The following is a 20,281-nucleotide window of genomic DNA, read 5'->3' as shown; positions in this document are numbered from 1 at the left end:
GGGCTACAACAACATTGCCTTAGATCTTAAATATAAGATGTTGGAAAAATATCACTTTTCCCACACCTCATATGGCTAAGTCTGGTGCCTGTAACTCTTCCACACTGTGGCCTCTTGGTCTCTTTTGCTCCCTTTTTCCATGATCTCCAATAACACCTAAACACATATCAAAGACAAGGGAAACATAATAAAATCCTACTAAGACTACTAAATATGCGAAGCTCATATGAAAATGAACAAGAACTCATAAGTATGCAAAATAGGCATAGGTGTATCTAGTTGGAACAAGAAATGAGTAACAATATGATCAGTAAGAGTATACTTAAAACCTGTAGAATAGTGCTAAATTTCGAGCTATCACCTACCATGTGTGTGATGCATGTAAAATGCATACACGTACTTTGTCCTTTATTAGAATGAAATCCCCACATATTTGCAACATATATGATGATAATACCATGTTTTACATTGATTTGTGGGGATTTACCAATGATCCCCTTTATTTGGTTTATAACTCAGCAGAACAGAAATTCTCTATTTTGTGTATTTTTCACTTTCATAGACCTATACGGAGTCAAATTGAGCTCGAATTTCTAGAGGGTCATTTTTCCATCGGGAGAAGCAAATTGGGCCCTGGAAGCACACATGGAGAGGCTTGAGGCCCAAAAGAGGGCAGGTGGCGCACCCAGGCAAGGAGGACGCGCCACTCGTGCTCTTTTGGCCGTCGATCGTCCAAATCGCTTGATTCTTTCGTGAACCGACGTATTTTGACCTAAAACCCACTATATATATGACCCCCGAGGGTTCTCTGGAGGAGAGCGCCGCAGAAACACCAAAACACGAAAACAGAGGTTGCAGCAACGAAGATTGGAGAGGGAAACTCCGTCGGAGCCGCCGCCGGAGGGATCTCCACCTTCTCCAACATCTTCATCATCATCACCATGATCAAGGGGGAGTAGTCCACCTCTGGACTACGGGTTTGTGGTAGTAGCTTTATCTATTTCTCTCATGTTCTTCATAGATCTTAGTACCATATGAGTTGCCAACATGATTATGGTCATATTTGTAATACCTATATGGTGGATCTTTATTCTATGATATGATGCTATGAGATTTTGTTATACTTTGTGTAAGATGTATTGATAGATGCATATTATGTACCTGTTGCGGTCAGAAACCCACCGGCGAGCAGCGACGGGCAACACTGTAGAGCCGGGAGGCTCCCAGGACTGCGGCTGGCCCTGGTCCCTCCGAGCGACGGCCCGCAAAGACTCGGCACGCACGTCCGATGCTGATGCAAGGGCGTGCCACCTGACCTATACCCGGTCGGGGAAGGTGTTGGATGTGCCTCGCTTAGTTTCTGCATGGCATACACGTAAACATTAAATACGAGCCTCGATCGGCTCTCGGGTTGTCCTGTGAATCGGCTCAAGGAGCCGATCCACCCATGATCCGTACGAGGTGTACGATCGGATGGTGGTCCTGCTTGATCAAAATAAAGCTAAAACGACCTACTACGATTTAGGGTTTTCACCGCATAATCGGAACATCCTACTCGTGATTGAGCACGGCGGCCACGCACGGTGATCGTAAACCGACCCTAGACAAGGCCTAAAAACCAACACGAAGTTGATCCTCGGAACATCTTGTCTAGGGCTAGCAAACTACACCCTACGCGCCACTGGATCCTTCAACCCGTTTGTAAGGCCTAACTATGCAGATATTAAACTAATCCTCGAAGAACAAGGAGCAATCATGATGGATCGGATCTACTAAATAATGATCAAGCGGGGTGTCGCCCTTACACCCAAGATAGGTGTAAGGGCGGCTAGATGTCTAAGGGTTGCATGGACGAAAGCATATGATACGATGAAACAATGCTAACCCTAAAACATCTATGATAACTACGTTGCTCGCCATCAACAAGGCTTCGATACGAGCAACGCATGAACAGCGAATAAACGTGTCTTGCCTAGATCGCAAGATGCGATCTAGGCAGACATGATACTACCGGAAGAAACCCTCGAGACAAGGGAGTTGGCGATGCGCCTAGATTGGTTTGTGGTGAACGTGATTGTTGTTTATTCCATAAACCCTAGATACATATTTATAGTCCGTAGACTCTCTAACGTGGGAATAATCCCAACCGGGCACGAGCCAAAACTCTGTCTAATCGACACGTATCCTACTATATTACAGATACACGGGCAAACTAGCCCAAACTTTGCATATAAGGCCGATTCATGTATTTCTTCCATGTATATTCTTCAAGCCCATCTTCAATCGCGGCCCACCTCCGATCCGGTCAAATTCCGGTGATAACACATGCCCCCTGGTTTTGGAAATGACAATTCCAAAATCACTGCGGTTTTCCTTCGTCGGGTCATGTCGTGGCGGAGCGGAACCGCTTGCAGTATCCTTCATCATGATGCCTTGCCTTCTCGACTTCTATGCGCGATTTGATAGCTTTAACATCACTTCCTCGGAAACCAGTAATGGCATTAAATCTCCACTATATCCCCTTTATTTAACCGTGCCGAACGGTTTGCCACTTCATCCTCTTGCTCGTCCCGGCCATCGGCACCTAAAAACCCTCTTTCCCTGTAGCAATGTCTTCCTCTTCCTCCATCTCCTCGGGCCTCTCTTTCCAATCTTCCTCCTCGAGCGAGCGGGAGTGGAACTTTGACCACGTTCCGGATGGCCCACCGGAAGCACTCATCGGGTCAGATGGTGACTTACCTCCGACCGATGGGGAGGACGACCTCGAGTTCCTCATCGAAGGGGAGCCGAAGAGCGAGAGCGAAGACGACCTCCACTCACTGGGCGAACCCCACCTCCTCCGACGAGGAGGAGGAAGAAGAAGAAGTAGAGGAAGAAGAAGAAGAGGAGGAGGATGATTCCTCCTCCTCCGCTGGGTATCCGTCGGCGAAGCGCTTCCGCGCTTGGGCGGAGAGCGAGGACGATGATGATGACGAGGAAGAAGAGGCCCCGGCCGAGGGCTGGGGCGGCAGCGACGAGGAACTCTCCGGAAGCAGCGCCGACGGCAGCTACGATGCCGACGACGAGGCCGGCGAGGATTAGTAATGTAGGACTAGTAGCTCTCGAGCAATCGGCTCTTCTTTTGTTCTTCCTTTCTTGAGCAATCGGCTCTTCACTTCGTAAAAAACCCCTTTATTAATGAAGAAGAAGTTTCTCAACTGATTTTGCCCTTTTACCAATTTTGCCGATTGCTAGAATAAGTTAACAAATCAAGAGCCGATGGCAGCGCATCGGACCTTGTCATGAAACGCGAGCAAGGTCAACTCGGTTGTCCATCCAAATGGCAATCTGCGACTTGTCCGAAAAAACAAGACTCAAACCCCCTGTCGCCGCTTGAACAGATCCGACCTACGGCCATATGAACCTCAGATATCAATCGCGCAGGTTGGCAAGCGTAATGGATCCATGGGCAACATCGCCCAATACTCATGCTATGGTCTCCGGCTTGAAGGGGATCCTTAACCGCTCCTTGCTTGTCCGCACATAGCGCCTCGCTCCATTTTTCCGCAGCAACGAAACGGCTCGACCACCGTAGATGGTGACGGCTTCCCTTTCGAGGCTCCTTTCGGCGGCTATGGTGGTCTTCTTTTGCAACAACTCATCGCCTTCGAAGAAGGTTATGATGCAGGGTCAGCCGATGACACCCCAATCGGCTTCTAAAAGCAGATCATCTGCCAGGTCAGCTGCCCCCCGAGCCTCAATCAAGGCGAAAACGGTGGTGAGGACACACGATTCAGACCAATGGACCCGAGCTTGACCACCATGCAGAGCCAGCCAAAGCCGAACCCCTTTCTTCCGTTGAAAGCCGATGTTGCAGATGACCACCGACGGCTTGATGAGCAGAAGGCTACCTTGTACATCAAAACACTCCTGACGACAGCTGCGCTGAAGCGGCAATGTGCACGAGTTAGAGGCCCTCGAAGAAATAATTTGTACTAGAGTCGATGGTCGTGCATCGGCTTTGCTCCTTAGCTCTAAAGTCGATGTCCGTGCATCGGCTGTACATCGTGAGAATTTTTTTTTACTGGCCGATTTTTCTATCGGCCCCCAATATTTCACTGCACATGCATCGCACATGTTCATCTGATTAGGTGCCCCCCGAGCCGAATCTACCAGGTAACTGTGGATATCGGCTCTGTAGCTAGCCAAGGTACTGTATTTGAACGTCGGCTCCGTTAGGACCAATGTTGACTTCTTCCAGCTCATCAGCCGACGTAAAACCGCTGCCCATTAGATCGACGTTGAACACAGGCAAAACGTATGGTGAGGATAATTTTGGCCGATTGCTGGAATCGGCCTCCATGTTGATTGAATCGCTCAATGAAGGTTTATAATGTTCCTCCATAGATCTTCGGGGCCGATCACACGGATCGGCATCGCCACGTTTGTTTATAGATGTTGCTCTTGTTACACGGTTAGGCCGGTGGATAAGACCAGCCTCACCCCGTCCTTTGTCACGTCGATGTGCTCGCAGTCGTCCAAATTGATGCCTGAGAGTGGCTCTTGGCCTGTTGTCTCCCAAACGTTCATGCCGGCCGTTGATATCTCGGTTGAATCATCCGCGTGGACGACCTCTACTTCATCTCCATCCCACTGTATTAAGCATTGGTGCATTGTGGATGGAATGCAACAGTTGGCGTGGATCCAATCTCTTCCTAGCAGGACAGCATAGGTGCTTTTGCTGTCGACAATAAAGAACGTCGTAGGGATGGTTTTCCTTCCTACGGTCAGATCCACGTTCAGAACACCTTGGGCGTCAGATGCTTGGCCGTTGAAATCGCTCAGTGTCACATTGGTCTTGATCAGATCCGAGCTAGAGCGTCCCGAACGACGTAGCATGGTGTATGGCATAATGTTGACTGCCGCTCCGGTGTCCACCAGCATCTTGTTGACAGGCTGCCCATTGATATAGCCTCGCAAGTACAAGGCCTTCAGGTGTCTGTAGCTTCTTTCTCGTGGCTTCTCAAAGATAACCGGCCATGCGCCGCAGTCAAGTTGTGCCACAGGTGCTTCGTCTAATCCTGGAGCACTAAACTCCGTCGGCAGGATGAACACCATGTTTGTGCTAGCCGATGTCTCATCATCGGCTTTCTTTTGTCTGGGGCGCCACTCTTTCCTTTGTGGCCGACCTTCTTCGTCCGGGGTTCGCTGAATTTTCGCGGCCGGATCAGGCCGCGCCTTCCTTGACGTGTGCGGGTATAACCTTTCGGCTTCCTCCAAACCACGTAGTCGGCTGAACCCTACGCTTTTGGGAACGGCTGAGTCCATCAGGGCACCACCTTGGCCGGTGGTACTTATCTTCTTCTTCATCATCGTCTTCTAGTTCCTCGAGATCTTCTACCCGGGAGGACTCAGCGTGCTTGTTCCGAGGCGGGAGAGGCCCTAGACGTTTGAACACGGACACGTTAGCTGCCTCCTTCTTCTTCTGTCTACATTCTGGGCAGTTGCCGATTGTAGGCAATCGGCTCATTCCTGAATCCCAGCAGTGTCTGAAGAAGGGGCAGTCCCAGTGCCTATCCACGTCGTCTTGCTCTCTCGACTTTTCCTTGGCGTGGCGCTCATCTCTCTCCTCGTCGCGATCATGCCGACGGTGTCTCCTAGCGTCCCTGGCCAGACGATCTCTTTCATCATCGTCGTTGTATCGTCGGCGTTGGTCGTATTGACTCACATACTTGTTGAGGAGGTGATCAGAGAGAGGTCGCTGGTATCTTACGTTCCTCACTTCTCCCTCTATGATGTAGCGCTTGCCATCGTGACGGAGCCGATCGCGTGGAACGGCTTCCTCTATGTCCTTGCTATGAGAGCAGCTGCCCTCGTCTCCGTCCTTACCAGAGTGGTTCCCAGGTCCTACCATGTTGATGCTGAACGAGAATCCTGGCTGGCACCCTCCAGGGTAAGTGTACTCCACCATGTTAACGGCGGGGAAGGGGTGTGTGTCGACCTTCATGGCGTACTGGCTGAAAATTAGACGCCCTTGTTCTATCGCCATTTGGACCTGCCGACGCCACACCCTGCGGTCGTTGGTGGCATGGGTGAACGTGTTATGCCACTTGCGGTATGGCTTTCCGTTCGGCTCTGCACCGTGGGGATCTTGTGGCCTTCGGGTAACCTTAGGCTGCTTCTCCTTAAGTAAGAGGTCGAAAATTTGCTCAGCCTTGGTGACATCGAAGTCAAACCCTCTTGGAGGACCTTGTGGCTTAACCCACTTACGGGACACGGGGCTTGCCCCCGAGTCCATTCGACCCATTGCTACCTCTTGATCTCCCGCTGAGCCTTCATCTTCATCTGCCTCAACCGGGACCACCGCACGCTTGAATTTATCCTGGTATACATCCGGGTGGCGTTGTTCATATGCTGGCGGCCTCGCACCATGTGCGCCGGTGAAGGGTAGTCCGCTTGGGAGGCCACGTCCTTGATCGGTGATGCGAGACCCACCACCGCCAACTCGATCGCTTCTTTTCGGTCACATGAGCCGAATAGCATCGGTTCCTAACGGTCCTGAAGCGCTGGACATATTCGACACTTGTTTCTCCGCGCTTCGTCGTACTTGTGCTAGATCGGCAATGCCGGCCTCGGAAGCCTCCGAGTGATACCGCATGTGGAACTGCTCTTCCAACTGCTTCCAAGTCCGGATTGAATCTGGTGGCAGCGATGTGTACCACCCGAAAGCCGATCATGTGAGGGACTGTGCGAAGAACCTCACACGCAGCTCATATGATGCTGAGATCGTGCCCAGCTGTGCCAAATATCGGCTCACATGCTCGATGGAGCTGGAACCATCTGATCCATTAAACTTGGAGAAATCGGGGAGCCGATATTTGGGTGGTAGCGGGATCAACTCGTACTCGTTGGGGTACGGCTTGGTATAGCCGATTGTCCTCCTTTTCGGCACCATGCCGAACTGGTCTTTCGAGATTGTGCCGATCTGATCCGCGGTGATGGCTGCAGGCGTCGAACTCTGAAGATTCGCCGGGGTGGCATACTTAGTCAGCCATGCTTGCTTTTCCAGTTCTGAGCCAACTGCAGGAGCTGAGCTCTGGAGGTTCGTCGGAGTGGCATACTTAGCTAGCCACGTCTGCTTCTCAAGATCTGTTCCCGAAGTTCCTCATGTTGTTCCAGAAGTCCCTGCTGTTGCAGCCTGGTTCGTGAGTGCCCAGCTACTGCAGTCTGGCACGCATGTGCACGTGTATCCGTGAGGGATCTTCTTAGGCGCCTCATGCAAGAACTGGTAGTCACTAGGGTCACCACCGATCTTGTAGACGATGTATGCCGGTGAATTCGGCACTTCTGGTGCTGCCAACGCGAATGGCAGCGGTGGACGGACCGGAGTGGCATCTCTCCTTGGTGAGTCCCCAGAGCTGGTCCTGACGGAGATTACTGATGCCTCATGATTTCCTGAATCACGCGAAGAGCGACACGCTCCAAAGTGTTCACCAGGCTCTCAGAATGGCGGTGCAGCGAATGAGCTACCATGAAGTTAATCTCCTGACGCAGAGACCTGGTGCGTTCTTCTGACGGGGCGGACAGGTCCACTCCGTCGAGCGCGCCTTCAGGTGAGAACCCTTTCCACCTGATGCCATGTGAGCGGGTTCTGTGAAAAGAGCCGATGAGGTCGGCTTCGAGGATCGCTTTGACCTCGTCATGCTTATTCTTGAGCTCCTCGGTCGGATCCTCGTACGTGAGCGGGTGCCTTCCGCCATCTCGGATGTAGATGGCGATGCGGTTGATGTCGAAGATTGTCCCACCGGGCGTGCGAGAATGTGTTGCGGTCGGAAACCCACCGGCGAGCAGCGACGGGCAACACCGTAGAGCCGGGAGGCTCCCGGGATCTGCGGCCGGCCCTGGTCCCTCCGAGCGACGGCCCGCAAAGACTCGGCACGCACGTCCGATGCTGATGCAAGGGCGTGCCACCTGACCTATACCCGGTCGGGGAAGGTGTTGGATGTGCCTCGCTTAGTTTCCTGCATGGCATACACGTAAACATTAAATACGAGCCTCGATCGGCTCTCGGGTTGTCCTCGCGAATCGGCTCAAGGAGCCGATCCACCCATGATCCGTACGAGGTGTACGATCGGATGGTGGTCCTGCTTGATCAAAATAAAGCTAAAACGACCTACTACGATTTAGGGTTTTCACCGCATAATCGGAACATCCTACTCGTGATTGAGCACGGCGGCCACGCACGGTGATCGTAAACCGACCCTAGACAAGGCCTAAAAACCAACACGAAGTTGATCCTCGGAACATCCTGTCTAGGGCTAGCAAACTACACCCTACGCGCCACTGGATCCTTCAACCCGTTTGTAAGGCCTAACTATGCAGATATTAAACTAATCCTCGAAGAACAAGGAGCAATCATGACGGATCGGATCTACTAAATAATGATCAAGCGGGTGCCGCCCTTACACCCAAGATAGGTGTTAGGGCGGCTAGATGTCTAAGGGTTGCATGGACGAAAGCATATGATACGATGAAACAATGCTAACCCTAAAACATCTATGATAACTACGTGGCTCGCCATCAACAAGGCTTCAGTACGAGCAACGCATGAACAACGAATAAGCGTGTATCGCCTAGATCGCAAGATGCGATCTAGGCAGCATGATGCTTACCCGGAAGAAACCCTCGAGACAAGGGAGTTGGCGATGCGCCTAGATTGGTTTGTGGTGAATGTGATTGTTGTTTATTCCATAAACCCTAGATACATATTTATAGTCCGTAGACTCTCTAACGTGGGAATAATCCCAACCGGGCACGAGCCCAAACTCTGTCTAATCGACACGTATCCTACTATATTACAGATACACGGGCAAACTAGCCCAAACTTTGCATATAAGGCCGATTCATGTATTTCTTCCATGTATATTCTTCAAGCCCATCTTCAATCGCGGCCCACCTCTGATCCGGTCAAATTCTGGTGATAACAGTACCCCATTCTTAAGTATTGGTTCCGATATAACTTGTATGCAAGAATCGTGTGTAGGGTGATGTGTGTTTTAATGGAATATCATGGTTTTAGTGATGGAATAGTGACAATAAATTTATGATCTATTACGGCCTTTTCTTTTCTTTTGCTATCTCACTAGGGATAAAGTGAATGAATATGCTATATTCATCACGTGAAAAAAAGTGATGATCTTGTTTGATCAAGGTAGCATATTTGATATGCAAACATCATGTCGAAGTACTTATGGCTATACTCTGTTAATTCTTAATACAAGATTGCTTGAAGTTTTTCCTGTCTTGTGGAGTATAAGATAGATGTGTTGCATCATCTCCATATCTCCATGTTAGGACGTGATGCTCATATGAATGCTTATCTTATAAATGTTGAAGTTATTTTCCTCATATCTCATTGATGAATTGTTATTGTCCACTACAGTTTAAAAAACATAATAGTCAAGTGAGCACATGAATCTTGATCCAATTTTAATCATAAGAAACATATTTCCATTGTTTTTATCTTACTTTTTATTTGCAGTACTATTTTAATTCGAAAATAATAAAAAAATAGCTTTCTTATTTGCACACAAAATCCCAAAACAAACAAACCTTTTGAGAATGGATTTTTTACACCCAAGGATGGGTACCCGAGTTATCCCACCGTCCAAAATGTACACGGAGATTGGTGCAACTTAGAACAAAGTACAGAGCACATGTCCTCTCTTATCAAACTGTTCAAACTCTAGAATCTAGACTCTCGAGTAGACACACCCTGCTCTCTCTCCATACCCACAATGTTCCTGGGCAGAGGGTGATGTAACCGCTATGCATATTAGAAAAAAAGTTGGTCACAGCCTTGGCCTCCAACTTCATTTTCTTCACGCAATCCTAAAGCTAAACTGCTTCTTCTTCATATGGCAGGGCGTGGACGAGTTCGGCCGGTCGTGCTCCTCCTCTCTCGCACAGCACCAAGCCGTGCTCACTTGCCGCCGCCTACCGTGCTGCTCATAGGCCGTCTCTTTCGCAGCACCAAACCACACATGCACGGAAGAAGGCGCCGGCCGCCACCCCATTTACGTCTGTCGCGCACGGCAAAGGGCACGTACACATGTGACAGGGAAAGAAAGGGGAAAGGGGAAGGAGCTTATCCCGAGCATGCTCAGCTGGTTTAGAGGCCGGGGCTCACGGAGGCGTGGATGGCGACGGCCTGAGTAGAGGGAGACGAAGCCGAGGATGACGACTTCCACAAAATCAAGCCACCAAGACCGTTGCGTCGTTCTGGCCGGTGGCCGGGGCGCGCGACACCGGTGGTGGCGGCAGGCTGCTGGCTCGTCCTTCACGGTGCTCAGGAACCTGAGCAAGGTGGAGGAGGAGAAGGTGTTCATGGTGGAACAAGGGGTGGTCACCGAGCTGGTGAAGCTCTCGCAGCAGATGGAGGAGGTCCGGAAGCTCGGCGCCGTCAAGCTTCTCCACTCCATGGCCCTCGACGCGCTCACGCTGCTCGACTTGCCGGAGTGGGCGTTGGACCACACCGGCGACGTGCTCACGCTGCTCGACCAAGATAGGATGTTGCCGGCCAGTGCGGGCTGGTCGATGGATCTCTCTTAAAGAGTACTTCCCAAAGCCCAAGCCAGGCTCGATGGTCGACGACCACAACACCAGCGTGAAACCACCACTACCTCTGATCTTCACCGCCGTGTAGGCCTACCGCCGCGGTAGCAACCATGGCTCGAAACCGATCGTGTGAACTCCAAATCTGCCCAGTACATATTGGTGATTGTCTGATGTCAAATGGAAAAGAAAATAGACAGAAGAATCATGCCATTGCCATTGATTAATACACTATAACTCAAAATTGCAAAAAATGATGAAACTGTAGTGAATGTGTTCTTGGGCAGCGACCGAGTCTTCCTGCAGTAGCTGCCGTCCTCGATCTGGAACGCCGTGAGCAGGACCGGTGCAAGTGGCGCCGCGGAGGTCATCACGGACTTGAGGGCCAGCCCGGACAGGTCAAACTCGCCGGCGACCGGGTTCTTCGCCACCGGCGGCACCACCGGCCGCTGATGTGAAGTCAGGTGCGCGGCGTGTGGCCATCAACGGCGGTCAGCCCGGCCTGACATGAAGTCCAGGTGCGGGTGCGTGTGGCCGTCGACGGCGGGAAGCTCGGCTGCTGAAGTGAAATTCAGATGTGTGTGCGTGTGGCCGTCGACGACGAGTATCGGCCAGCGACGTGGAGTCCAGGTACGTGTAGCCGCGTAGGGTATACATGCCGTCATCGCGGCCGACGCGGCGGTCCAGCTGCAGGCAACGATGCAATTGAGCGATACGTACGTCGGTCGTGGTCGATCTGAACGAGAGGAAAGCCATGTAAGTGCACTTCCAGTTTTTTGCCGACAAGCATTGGCATACGGCTTTCCGCAGGATTCCTCGAAGCTACAGATTTCGCTCGACAGTGGTGGTGTGGGGCCCTACCGACGTCTTATCACATCCCATCAGCTCTTCTATAATTCTCTTCTCAGAACATGGGACCACGGAACTACGGAAGGCTCTTACTTTTTTCTGAATCTCAAAGCTAACGAACGTCAATGATAGCTTCCACACCCATACCTGTGTGTACATATGTATTTCCCAAACTTTTTACCGCTTTTACTTAGTTTACTTCACTTGTTTAGTTGAGGTGTGCTTCGGTGCGCACCCTCTCCAAACTCGCGACTTATCGCCGAAGGGGTACGGTGGTCCTGATTTTGTTTTTTTGTGCTGCCCGCCGAAACCCATATCCAAGCCCAGTGCAAGACTCGTATGGGTATACGGGGCCCGGGCGTATCTATACGGACGACCCCACGTGGGTGGGTCCCACGTGCTAAGCTAATCACCGTGATTAGCTCCCATTGCATGCATCGTTTTCATCGGCACTGGAGATCTGATCGAGCTGTTCCACGCCGTCGCTAGGTTAAACGCAAGAGGTTATTGCCGGCCCGGCCGTCGGCGGTTGTTGCCGGCACGTCCGTCGCCGCCGATGGTTGTTTCGCATCTCGACGCCGCCGATCGCGCGCGAAGCCCCCCCGCAGATCGACGACCTTGGAAAGGCGCGCCACCGGCTCGGCATCTTCCCCGCTAGGGTTTAAAATTACAGGTACCATGAATTCATCTTGTAGCATAGTAAGAGGACGCAATTTCGCCGGTTTTTCAATTCTAATTATGGTCCAATACTACGTAATATGGAGAACTCTATATCTGGTATGATTGAGGAACAAAACGAGTACGTCGGCTATAATTCCGATGACTCGAAATGGAGGAAAATTTGCAGCACGAAGCCGGCTGGAGCGAAGACGAGTTTGATGCGAGCCACTATTTTTCATTTCGATTACCAGCAGATCCAAGCATCATCAAATTATATATGGTTCCTCATGTCATAATTTATGCAGATTGCGTACGATGAATTTGATAATGATGACAACCATGGTGAACACACGAGACGATCAAAATGATGAGAACCATGGTGAACACACGGACGAGTCTAAATACTAGTGAGGTATGTGTAGTGACTCATACAATGACATAAAATGATGCATGAAATGATGGCAACTCGTAAAATTTACGGTTACTAAATTTCGCAATGCATTAATAAATTTCAGGCACAATTTGACACGCAGCTTGAGTACGACTATTACGGTGAATCCGACTTGGACACGGGCCACACCGATGATGTGGAAGGTGCATCGGTTCTCGAGGATTCCGTTGACATGAGCCAGGTTGTTATCTCTTTTTTATCGGTCTTATATAGCTGGAACACATAAATTTATAGTTTTAATTAATGCCTGCATTTTCTACTTGCGAGCGACGCCAAGCGCTAGTCAGCTCCGAGAAACCACGAAAAGGTAGCAATGGCAATGAATATCCTGATAGTGATCGGGATTTATACTTGGATGATAAAAGAGATGACTTTTATTTACGAAGCAGCAGCATATTCTTTCTACAACGGATATGCTAAAGATTATGGGTTCAGCGTCCGGCTTGACCAGGTTAAGCGGTTTGATGATGGAGTAATTCGGTTAAGGCGTTTTGTGTGTTCCGGACGGGCGGACGTCCCAAAAACCAACCGACCACGGAAGGCCGTGTATATAGGCACGGACACGAGTCTCGGCTGCGGCTGCAAGGCACGTTTGGTGGTCAAGTTTGATGGAAGAAGCTGGTTTACGGGTTGTTGAAGATTTTCGTGACAAACATAACCATGACCCAGCTTGAACCATGTCGGACTCTGTTTCTTCGGTCCCATAGGACGATCAACGACGCGCGAGAGATCCGAGATATTATCAATGGGATCCATGGGGATCGGGAAGCACCTCATTATGAGAAAATTCATTGCGGGCTCCGGTTCATTTGCTGGTGTTGGATTCACAAGAAAGGATTTGTACAACATGTGCTCTAGGGAGAGGAGGAGGCTGCTTTTCGACGGTGACGCTACCACAACCATCCGCATTATGTCAAAGAGGAAAAAGAGGGACCCCGAATTTTTCTTTGAATATGACGTTGATGAAAAAGGCCGTACGAAGCACATGTTACGGTGTGATTCCCGATCACGTAGGGATTACCGGGACTACGGAGATGTGCTTGGTGTTTGATAGCACATACAAGATGAATAAATATAAGATGCCATTTGTTCCTTTTGTGGGCTTGAACAACCACCGTAGGACAACGGTTTTTGGGTGTGCCATCCTTTCAAGTGAGAATGAACAAACATATGTTTGGCTTCTAAAGACTTTCCTCAAAGCGATGTGTCAACAGAAGCCAAAGGCAGTAATCACGGATGCAGATGCCGCGATGATCGCCGCAATCGGCGAAGTATTTTCTGGTGTGTCGCATCGCATCTGCAGCTTCCACATTGAAAAAAATATGGAGATGCATCTACCTAACAAGTCACTGAACGAGTTCAGGACTCTTTTGTATTACACCACCTCAGAGCAAGTATATGAGGAGCGATGGCATGCATTTTACAGAAAATGGCAATCCCCAAAAACCAGAACATGGATGAAGAGGATGTACACCAAGAGGAAACTTTGGGCTGCAGCGTATCTCTCTCAAGGATTCTGGCTAGGTATGAAAAGTAACCAGCGGAGTGAAAGTTTAAACTCTTGTCTGCACCTGCACCTAGATGGGGAAATGACAATTGTTGATATGATGATGCACTACGACAACGCAATTGTCCGTCTCCGTGAGAACGAAGCCCACGACGACTGCACGGCTTCACAGACTACACCAATGGCAATTACTAATTTCAGAGAACTAGAGGTTGCTGCTGCAAAAATCTTCACTCTCGCTTGTGTTCTATATTATTCAAGGTGAGCTTTCAAAGATTGGCGGCATAGAGATCTTAGAAAAAATGCGGGCGAGGAGACTCAAACATCTTCATTGTGGCATGGAGGAATCATGTAAGGACCGGGTTCTACGTGGAATATAGACCCAAGGAGGCAGAAATTATAAGGTGCAGTCTGTCAAAGGATGATTAGAAAGGGGATCCCTTGCAAGCACATACTCGCATGTGCTTGCATTTCTTGAAATTTACTGAAATTCCACAATGTTGTGCTCTACGACGATTCACAAAAAATGCCGGGTTAGGGTTGCCGGCTAAACGCACCGGCGACATGTTTGGGTGGGGTTGGTGCGGGGGCAGAGGAGCGGATGAAATACGGCGGGATGAATATTAAGGTACCACGGAGCTATGCATATTGCATTAAACTATTCGGAGGAATATGATCTCGCTGAACAGTACCATTGATGGCATAATTTCTAGAAGAGAGGGGTATGCTAAAGGTAAAGCATATGGTCCCCTCGGGTCGGTGCATGAAAATGAAGATGCTAGTGGACCATGCGATATTGTTGTTGGTGATCCTTTGAAAGTGTCCACTAAGGGTGCACCTAGGCAAGAAGCGCAGAAATCTCCAATGACTAAAAATGGAAGACCACTAGGACACAAGGAACGCAGGGTGCAGGTGTGCGGGGCATGCCAAGGAGAAGTGCATAACAGAAGAAACCCAATATGCATATTTCATCCGAAGTAAGTTTTTCTGCCATTTTGTTTCATATACTTTAAAAGATTCATATGAGTTGTCGTGTAATTTTATGTCTGTGAACATGTGCAGGAATGTCTTTGCAGCAGGAAGGGTAGTTCTTTCATAGTTATCTAAAGGGCGGTAAATTTCCTTAATTATGAATGGGACGACTATAGCTTTGTATTTGATGGAGTTGTTAATGTTTGCAACGTACTGATGTTTTTAGTTTGTACTGATGTTCTTAATTCTCTGGTGTTCTTTTGTAAAAATGGCAAAAGACATTATATATTGTGAAGTAGGCATTTCCTTATAATCATCATAGCATGCATGTACAAAGATAAAAATAATTGCATACTTTCGATAATGGGAAATAAAATCAATGTTACAAAATTTTGTAGATAATCATAACCGAATAAATATTGTTTACAACCGAAGACAATTAAAAATTCAATATTACATGTGTCGGAAACCTTCACGGGAGCAAGCCGAACGATCACACTATCAACTTTATATTTTCCTGGTCTTTGCTAGCAACCTCACTTTGTTTTTCACCCTGTCAAGAATGTTGTGTGGTGATAAAACAATGTTTACAACTGTACTTTCTCTCGATTCATCGATCGTGGCCTGCCAAAACATTATAAGGTGTTATACACATGGCTTGTTAACATTGTTAAAATTAACCGAGTGCATGGAACATAGTATAGCCAACCTCGAGAAACCGGGCAAGTCATCTGATCTCCGTCCCAGTGCTCCATACATTGCAATACCCATAATCCGCATGAATTGCTGGTATATAATGTGACAAAATTTAAAAGTGTCCGCATATACAAAACCGACTTTCTTTATGTGTAATGCAATATAGGTACTTACGTATCGGTTTGCTTAGGGATGTCATAGCTTTTAATAGGCCGTTCGTCGACATCAGGATATTCGTGTCACAAGTATTGTTTGCTTCTTGTATGTCCTGTGAAATTTGCCCAATCTACGAAACAACAAATATATTACTTGCACAGACATGACAAAGTACACAAAGACATGTATGTAGAGAGTGTAATACCAAGTCTTCCACAACTGATTTTGACAGCCCTAAAACAAACAGAGGATCAAGGACCTGGAATTCCTTCTTCTTTGTATGCATGACAACAGTTATGTAATGAGTTTTCCGTATGTTAAGTGCGAAAAATGTCTACAAGAGAAGGAAAAAACTTTGTCAATTATCATATTGTTTTATTCTAATTTCGCATGAAACATTGAAAGAAACTGCTGTTACCTTCTCACGCTTGAAATATTCATCCATAACCCTACCTAAGGCTCCTGGTCTTGTAACTACCTCATCTATATTTCTAATATTGTATTTTTTTCTGTATTGTTTTTCTACTTGTTCAAGGAGATAGTTTATCCTCCACGCAGGACATAACATTCGATCAGACCCAACACGGAGAGACAAATACCCAATAGCAGCATCAATAATCTGATAGCAACAACAATATTTTCAAATTCAAATAGTTTAATTACGAGTATAACACAAACTTTTGGTTTTGAAGACTTACATCATCAGATAGCCATTCGTGCGCAAGAACGACGTTAAGCTTTTATGAAGACAAGCTGGCGCCATATTCATTATTGTACACTCCTTTAGATGCTTGTTTTGGTAGCTTGGATATTGTTTTAACATATAAAGCGGCAGCTTCTATTTCTGCTGTGTTGGTACTGCCGAAGATACCCCAATTTCATGTTACGCAAACAACCACTGATGCACATAATAGTAATAACATATGTGTTACGAGGTTGCGGCATCATTTATTTGCCAACAAAGAAATAACGAATAAATGGTGTTACCTTTCTTTACACGGCTTTGACGTTTTGCTCTAGGTTTCGCGACCACATATGGTGATCCATATTTTTGATTCGTCGTCCGTTTCCTTTTCCCTCCAACTTGTACCGCCGCTGCGTTTCTCCTTGTACCATTACTATTTGCACACTTTGCTGTATTGCCCTTCTTCCTACTAGCCTCTCGTCCCATTGTTTCAACACTATGAGTACTCATAACTTCATGTTCACCGTCATGTAGTTCATCCTTCTGTCCAGCATTCACCTTGGTGGTAGATCTTGCAAAAATGTCATCCGGTATATCCGAGGATGATGCCGGTTTTGTGGTATCATTTAAGATAAAAGGATTATCTTGTGTACCCTCCGTGTTACCGAGGTTTCCTGGTGTGACGTACACATTATCTCGTGCCTCCGGCACCCCATTATGCTTAGGAGGTGTGACAAACTTACCAGAATTCTTTGTTACATTGCTAATTAAAGCATCTAACTCGTCAGAACTGTTCTTGTACATGAATTCTTTCTTAGATGAATCATCGATGTGAATAGAAGTGTCTTCTTCCTCATCTCCTCCTTTATCCGACTCTGATCCTTCAACCGGTTTGTACATGACACCATTCTTATTTAGCATTTTTAGAACTTCCTGCAAAACAAGTAGTACCATAATTATTCATTACTGATAATGTAATACTTTCGTGTTCGTAAAATGTATGGCTCCTCACCTCTGCACATCTCTTTGGTACAAGTGCTAATTGTGTGTCAATGTGATCCGTCAGTTCCTTCTTCAAACTTTCCAATAGTATGTCCTTGTTACTACGCCTCTGTCTCGAACGTGTCGAACGTGACTGTTCACCATTCTGCGATGTGTTCTGCTTTGTTTGCGCACTGGCATTGGCTTGAGGTGTAAGATCATTAATAATCTGCATGTCAAATTAGAAAACAAAATGCGGATGTGTAAAATAGAGACATGAGGTTAATCCACATCATTAGAATTATTTTAGCTGTTAGATCTATAATTTAATGGTCAAGATTTAAAGATTTTACGTAACATGTACATGCGCATATTTAGTGGACATATAGGACATGTCACGTTTGGCACGTACGTTTAATCCACATCATTGTGATTATTTAAGTTGTACGAGCGTATATTTTGTGGACATATGATATGTTATATTTGACACGTACATGCACCATCCGTGAAAAAAAAACGTACGTACATGACATTTCACGTTTGCACATCTATTGTCATCATATACATAGAGACGTGGGATATGTGCAAGGGTTCTATTTCCATATTTAAAAAGAAATCTATCTCTATTGAAACATGGTACAACAACCTAATCTCAGCTGGTCCGACCAATACTACAAGCACGTGATGCCGTGATTAGCTAGGACTCTCTTATTTTCTTGCTGTAATTAGGAAAATTATATATCGAACATGACTAGAAAATATAGAGCTCTACATAGAATTAAACAAGGACAGTGTTGGGAACCTCCCGTGGATTTGATTTTCCAGCATGGTTCACATGCTGACACGTGTTCTTTTTGCTGCAGGGTAGCAAAAAAAATCATGTTTTTCTTTTGTGTAGCAAAAAATGGTTCAACCACGAAATAAAAGAAGGAGGCTGAGCTCGCCAGACATACCACCGAAGACTCGCTGGAGACCTTGCCGGAGATCCCGTAGAAAAAAAATTATGCTATTGTAGCAAAAACAGATATCGTCGGAAATATCGACGGAGAACTCGACGGAGAACTCACCGGAGACCTCACCGGATACCCAATAGCAGACTTATTTTCCATTCGTAGCAAAACCGTAAAAATGTTGTAGCAAAATATTGTGCTATTGTAGCAAAACCAAACTTATCGGATACCTCGCCAAAGATCTTGTAGCAACAATTTCGTAATAAGGTAGCAAAACAGCAAAACAATTTTAGCAAAAGATTTATACTATTATTATCATTGCGAGACAAAAAGTAGCAAAAATCCAACAACTCGCCATCTACGCCAGCAGCTCGCCACCTCCTGCCGCATTCTCCATCTACGTCCGCTTCCTCGCCCTCCTCCCCTCCGCCGCGGGAGCCCCCGACAGTGCGGTGAGTCCAGCCACGGTCCTCGCGCACCCTGCCGCCGACCATGACTTCTCTCTTGGGAGATTTGGCGGGATGCACATGGTGAAGAGGAGGGGATGCCGGCTTCGAAGTCGATGACGCGGGGCCGGATCATGGAGGAGCGGTCGCAGCCGGAGACGGACCTCGCTGTGAGGCAGCGGTAGCCTATGGGGTCACGGCGGTGGGTTCCAAGGCATGCGGCGGCGGTAGGTCCAGGGACGCGGTGGCTGAAGGTCCCCGACGGTGGTGGGGTGTAGGGGATGCAGACACGTGGCTGGGCACGGCGACGGAGCGCGGTGGCGTGGCTGGGCACGACGACAAAGCGGTTGTGTGATTTGTTTTTGTCTCCATCGCTGAAGAATGCTGGTAGAGAGAGAAAGGTAAGGGATAAGGTAGTGTGGTTGGGTCCACCCATGATGCGTCGTCTTTGGGACGTTGGCGCATGCGGGATGACGCGCATCAGATAGCCATGTAACCGGAGGTTGCATCGCACGATATACCCCCATGGGAAGTGAATCATTTTCCATTAAACAAGTTATTAAGTCAGCTAAAATAATAGGTAGCCAGAAAATATTGCCCAAATACGCATCTATTATTTATTATATATATTGAAAGAAATATACATTAATACAATAAAGGTACCACGTTAAACCACATCATCCAAATTATTTTTAACAATTAGATTTTTTTTCATGATTTAACAATGGTTAACAATGCGTAATCCCATTAGAGATGGTCTAAAACTATCATACCAGATAAAACATGTGAAAAAAAAACTGATCAATGGTGTCAAAACATATCTTCATACATGACATCCGATAAAAAGAAAAGAAAACTGCTTACGCTAGGTAGTTAGAACATGCTGCCAACTGGTAACGTAGAATAAGAGGATGTCTTATAAAGTGAAGATTAAACTGTTTAAATCCAGTCTCTGCATGAAAATCAAGCAGCTCGATCGTAAAAAAGCCACGGCAATGCCATCCCCTCCATGCATGCAAATGGGTGCCGTGAGCAAGCAGAAAGAGAATAATAGACTGACTAGGGTATTTTTAATTATACACTTATTTTGGTTGACCATCCATCGATTTACCGCTTTGTCTAGAGTAATGTGAATTGAAATTAAGAACCACGAACTGCGTGCACGTACAAACCTAATAGAATTCAGTTTTCTCAAAACCAATAGCTTGGAAAAAAAAAAACAAAGCGTGACAATTACAAAAAAAGAATTGGAGTTGTCAAAGAAAAAAATTAAACCTGAAATTTAAGGTTATTACTTGAACGTGAACACTCCAAATAAACCGTATACCTTCTTTT

The sequence above is a fragment of the Lolium rigidum genome, chromosome 4, assembly GCF_022539505.1.
Source record: "Lolium rigidum isolate FL_2022 chromosome 4, APGP_CSIRO_Lrig_0.1, whole genome shotgun sequence".
NCBI lineage: Eukaryota > Viridiplantae > Streptophyta > Magnoliopsida > Poales > Poaceae > Lolium > Lolium rigidum.
This window is presented reverse-complemented; position numbering follows the sequence as displayed.